Raw genomic sequence first — 6,114 nt, forward strand, 5'->3', positions numbered from 1 at the left:
TGGGGCTTTAAGAAAAAAATGCTGGGCCATTTTATCATGCAAACATTTCATGCGGAGACTTAACCACACTCACTGCAGCTAGGACATCAACATCAGACGAAATGATTCTACCCAAGTCCAGCTTGGTGAACCAATGAGTTGGACTTAGAGGAGCATGGGTTAGGGATTACTTACAGGAATGTGAATGACCACAAAGCAGCCACATCACTAAAAAGTCTCAATCCAGCATAGATGACAATTTCCTCTGTCGTACATAGATAGACTATTCCACTCAGGCAACCACCTGCCCTCTACATACTCTAGCCACATCTGAGATTACATGCAGCTGGGGCAGAGTCCCACACAGCTACATGCAGCTGGGGCAGAGTCCCACACAGCTAGGAGGGAAGTGAGGGAAGAGAGGTGGGGCCTCATATGAGCATCTAATGACTGTCCCCATCATCTTCGAGGGGTCTCTTGAAGGTGGTCTCAACTCTGATTAGGATGGCAATGGCTGTTCTGAGGACACGGGTCTACAACACATCTTCACAGCCAAAATAAAAAGTGACCATTGAAATCATTTCCCACATGACTCCATGAGAACCTTCATTCTCACTGTGAGGCTTGATGCCTTGAGTTCATTGGAGTGTCCACTTAGAAGTCCCTTCTTCAGTTTGTAAATGAAAAATGGTCTCCAGCCCATGGCAGGGTGAAGCATTCCATTCTTCATAGGACCACGAATTGCACTGTATTTTTACAAGTCTCCCTGGTATTTGTATGAAGAATAAGAAAGGAGGAACTTGCTACTTATGTAAGTCACTGTTCTTGCTGTGCTAAGACACCGTGTCCGAAGCAGCTCATGGAGGAAAGATTTAATTGGGGCTTATGGTTCCAGAGGGTTAGAGGCCATGGTGGCGAGGACTCCGCCTTGAACGGCAGCAGGCATGGTGACTAGAGAACAAGCTGGGAGCGCGCCTCCTGAAGCCCAAGTCTGAAGCAGGAGAACGAGAAATGGTGGGAGTCTTTTCACCCCTAAAGCCTGCCCTTAGTGACAAGACCATCCCTCCTATATGTCCCCAAACTGGGGTCAAACATATGAACCCATCAGGTGACATTCTCCTTTCAACCACCGCCACTTCCACAGGACTCAAGGTACATTCCCAGCACCCACGTTGGGTGACTCATCCACCTATACCAGCTCCAGGGGCTCGGAAGCTCTCTTCTGACTTTGTGGTTACTACCTGCCCTTACATGTTCACAGACACACACAGTTAAACATAACCTTTAAAAAATAAAATAAATATTTTTAAAAAGCTGGGAAGAGATACAGCCTCATCATTTTTTTTATTGAACAGATAAAACATCCCACAATGGTAATGTGATAGAATCCACTATTCTAAAACATCACTGTTCTGTGAAACTTTCTGCAGTGATGGTATGGTTCTGTCTTGTCCAGTCGGGAGCTGCCAGCCATAGGGAGCTACAAAACACTTGAAATGCAGCTTATGTGATGGCTTTCTATTTTAGGTTTAAACTCACACAGCCTCTTATGGTTATCAATCGCCATTTCAGACACAGAAATTCCCTAAGTACAGTCACCATTTTGTTCCTAATTGTAACTCGCCCTATTTTGAGAAGCATCTGTCAGTTATATACCCTCTAAACTCAACGGATAAATGTTTCCCTTCATGTCCCACTCTGAGAATTGGAACAGGCAGGCATTTAACTTCCATATGAAGCATATGAAAGCATCATAATCCCTCTCAGCAATGTGTGTTAGAATGCAGATGCATCCATATGAGAACCGGAAGCTGTGGAGAGATGGGAAAGGAACCAGAGCGCAGCTGCTCATGGCTGTGCCATCCCCTGCTTATTTGGCCCAGACTGAAAAGTGAACCACAGAACCTGAGAGCAGGCTAGGTTTCGCCAGAATTGGCATTATAGACAGAACTGATTTCAGCCAGGCCTCACCTCGGGTTCTTCGGTTTGACGGAAGCCCTTAGAACGCTTCTCTACCCTGATCCTCCCTCCAGCATCCCTACGTCTTTCCAGAACAGGAGTCTCCTCAGAATCCACTACCTAAGGCTGAGTCCTCTTTGTTTTGCGGTAAACACTGCAGAATGCACCTGCTATGTTTTAAAAACGTGCCCCTGATGCCAATGCGCCTTTGAAACTTGGCAGGAACATGCTAAAGACTTGAGTCTTATTAAAAGGAGGGTACTGTGGACTGAGGCCTCGGGAGGACTTTAGGTAATCACGGCCTGGAATGCTGAAAAGGAAGTCAGATGTCATCTGGTAAATCCAGATAAATGGTTGACTTGGGAGAAACTAACCACCCCAGTGTCTCATGTTAAAGCCTTCTTAGTTAATGTTAACTTCAAACCACCAAAACTATGGGCCTGGGAGACAGGGAGACTTTCTCCCCTAGAAGATGATGTTTCTTTTGTTTTGCCATTGTCCCAGTTTATTTAATAACTGAAAGAAGCTAGTAAAGTGCCTTTAATCCCAGCACCCTGGAAACAGAGGCAGGCAGATCTCTGTGAATTTTAGGCCAGCCTGGTCTATATAGTGAGTTTCAAGCCAGCCAATACTGCATAGTGAGACCCTGTTTTAAAAAGATATATCAAATAGATATCTAATTGTTTGAGCTTGGATTTAATTCTGAACCTGTCTCTTTCCCTGGGGTTGTCACACAGGTGTCTCAGTGACCGCTTCCCACCAAAGATTGATATTGTTGGCTCCCAGAATGAAAAGCCCAGAAAAGACTGTATATGTAACAGTATTTTCTTGTTGGGACCACCAGCCCACAAATAATGACATCGAGACTTATTATTAATTATGAAAGTTTGGCCATTAGCTCAGGCTTGTCCCAGTAATTCTTATAACTTATATCAACCTGCTTTTATTAATCTATGTTCTTCCGTTATCTCTACTCTGTACTATGGTGATATTTTATTTGTACTGAAATGTGATTTTATTTGTATGTTAATAAATAAAGTTGCCTGGGGGTCAGAGCAAATAGCAAGCCATAGCAGAGCCGGGCGTTGGTGGCACACATCTTTAATCCCAGCTCTTGGGAGGCAGAGTTAGGCAGATCTCTGTGTGTTCAAGGACACAGCCAGCATGGAGACACACGCCTTTAATCTTAATACCAACCATAGAAGACCTGGAGGTCTATACAGACGGGCAGTGAGGAGGAGGTCATGTGGTTGGGTTTACAACCAATGAGAAGGCAGAACAGAAAATCAATATAATGACAGACACACAGGAAAGTAGGTCTCTTGGCTGAAGAGGACAGCAGCAGCAGTGAAGGGTAAGGCTCTTAGCTCTGACCTCTTGGGCTTTCGTCTCTGCATTGGCTCTGTGTTTCTTATTTAATAAGACGGTTACATCTACACTGTACCATATATCTGACCTCTTCAGTGTCTCCCTGGCATCTTGCTGGTCTAATCCATGTGCCTAGATTCCTCCTCCTCTTCCTCTCTCTCCTCAGAAGTCCCACCTATCCTGTCCTGCCTAGCTATTGGCCATTCAGCTCTTTATTACACCAATCACAACAACACACCTTCACAGAGTACAAATATCCCACCAGACTTATATCTGTAGGCTTTCTTGGTGGCAAGTTAGGAGTATAGCACTAACTTAAGTGAATCAGGAGTGTCATTACTAAGGAGCTTATCTGATGAGGCTTAACGAGGGTGTTTCTTCAGATATAAGAAAGAACTAGTCTACAGGCTTTCCGGGGGTACCATTCCTAAGGAAAATGCATCCCAACTTTCTTTAACTTTTTTTTTTCCATGAGAGGAGGGAGGGGTGTGTGGGAGCCTGTTTTCAGGTTCCTCGTGGCTTTACCCAGCAGGTCCACATAGAGGATGTTAGGACCATGGGCCTGAGTGCAGGTGTCTGAAATGGTCTGCACTTGGGCTGTGCTGTGGGGGGGGGGGTCTTTTGCTCCACCCCTTGGGTCTCTATAAATACCCTGGGGCAGAGACAGGGCCGGTTGGAATAGGTTCCAGGCCCTCTCGAGGCAATCCATTTATCTCCACAATCTAAATTCTTCTATCTAATATTTCCTGCTGCTCGCACTCAAGAAAACTGGGCAACTGTGGGGTTGGTGGGTAAATGCCCCGCAGGGGTGGGCAGGCTTTTCACATGAGACTGAGGCCCCTGGATGGTTCTTCCAGCCTTGTTCTTAGCCTCTGCTCTCAGTCATCACAAGTACAACTGGTTTTTCCAGCCGTAACTGCATGGTGAGAGTGTGCGTAACAGCTGCCTAGTGCTTCTCTGCGCCCTCGGACATCTGCCTGATCGTTGTTCTCGTCCGTCTCCTCTAGTCCACTCATGATGTAGCTGAGGATGACCAGAATCCTACACCAATACTGAGATTCCACGCATGTGCCACCATACCTAGCCTACGCAGTGCTAGGAACTGAAGCCAGAGCTGTGTGAACGTTGGGCACTACTCTACCAACTGGGCTACACCCCCAAGTGCACAACTCCCTGTTGAGACTTCCTTCTAGGAGCTCTTGTCCTTAGCCTAGCAGAAGGGGCAGGATCAGGGCCTGTCAAAATGCCTCCTTCTTATTAGTATTAACAAAGATGTGGTAGGTGTGCTCTGCCCAACAGAAAAGCTGCTGAGGAGCCGTGAGTCACTGAGATTTTAATCTTGGACACATTTGGCTGGATTTCTCAGAGTACAAAGTGTAGTCATTAGCCAGAGTGAATGTGCAAAGTCACAGAGAGAAGTCAGCAGGGACAGCAGAAGGAAAGGAGGACCAGGGCAGCAAAATCAAGAGCAGGGAGAGTGACCAAGACATTGTGATGTGGAAACCCAGGGCAGAGGGCTCATAATGGGGCAGCCACAGCTACATCTCTACAACCTCCCACAGCACGGGATGGCTCTCATTTCATGTCTCTGTATTTTGGCAAGTAAAGTCTATGCATTGCCAGGTATAACTTAGGTGCTTTTCTACTCTGTGAGCCAAAATATAGCTTAACATGCCATTATTAAACTGCTTTCTCGTTCTTGTCTACCCCACTGCTAAGCTCTAACAGACCTATTGAAAACTCTCTTTTTTTTTTTTTTTTAATTTTGGTTTTTTGAGACAGGGTTTCTCTGTGTAGCTTTGCACCTTTCCTGGAACTCACTCCATAGCCCAGGCTGGCCTTGAACTCACAGAGATCCACCTGGCTCTGCCTCTGCTTCCCGAGTGTTGGTTAAACATCGTGCCCAAGCCCACCCATTTGAGCCCGCCCACTGCTGGCAGAAGTCTGACAGAAAAGGTTGCATGTGGTAGACGCAGAAGTGGGGAAGGAGAAGGGTTCAGAGCTTTAGCAGAAAGCTTGGAGATAAAGTAACTCTTATTTGCCCACTTGCTGGCAGAAGTTCCCGGGACACTGTTATGAGGCCAGGTTTACCAGTGTCCACCCCTATCTGGCAATGTAGGTGGTAAATGTATCCGCCCCTTTGTCTCATGGCTGCAGCCAAGAGAAAAATAAAAAATTAAAATAACAAACCAGGATCAGACTACAATCTCGGGCGTCCCCGAGCGTGGAGAGAGATCTATGAATCAGCTCAAGTCACAGTTCCTCTTCATCAAGGGAAGGTGAGGACTCAACTGTACTGCAGTTGGTCCACCGTTGAACCCTAGACACCATTTACCCCCTCGTCAGGAGCAAAATGTGCCTGCCATTGCCAGTACAGCCGGAGAACAACCCCCAGGGTGTCTGTCGCAAAGAATATAGCTCAGACTACAGCCGCGGGAATGGCAGACTCACTGTGAAGACTCATGGCGGTATCAGCAGTGGTAGCTGTGTGGGGGTCCAGCTGAGGCAAGGGACGCTCACGGTCTCCTCGGTGTTCCGTGGTGTATCTGAGTCACAGCACCAATGTTGGTTAAACAGTGTTCTGCTTGTAGCTGGCCAGCGCTCGAGGCGGCCATGCTGGCGGAGGAGGAGAGTGCTGCTTGGAAGAATCACAGCCATGGTTACCTTTTTTAGGGCTTTATTGAGTGGGGGAGAGAGGACAGACGGAAGGAAGGAGCAGAAAGAAAAGAGGGGGAGCACAGAGGACCCACCCGCTTTTTAGGCTGGGATGCTGTCGCAGGCTGATGACATAACTAAGGACTGAATCCT

Source organism: Peromyscus maniculatus, chromosome 19, assembly GCF_049852395.1.
Source record: "Peromyscus maniculatus bairdii isolate BWxNUB_F1_BW_parent chromosome 19, HU_Pman_BW_mat_3.1, whole genome shotgun sequence".
Classification (NCBI taxonomy): Eukaryota; Metazoa; Chordata; class Mammalia; order Rodentia; family Cricetidae; genus Peromyscus; species Peromyscus maniculatus.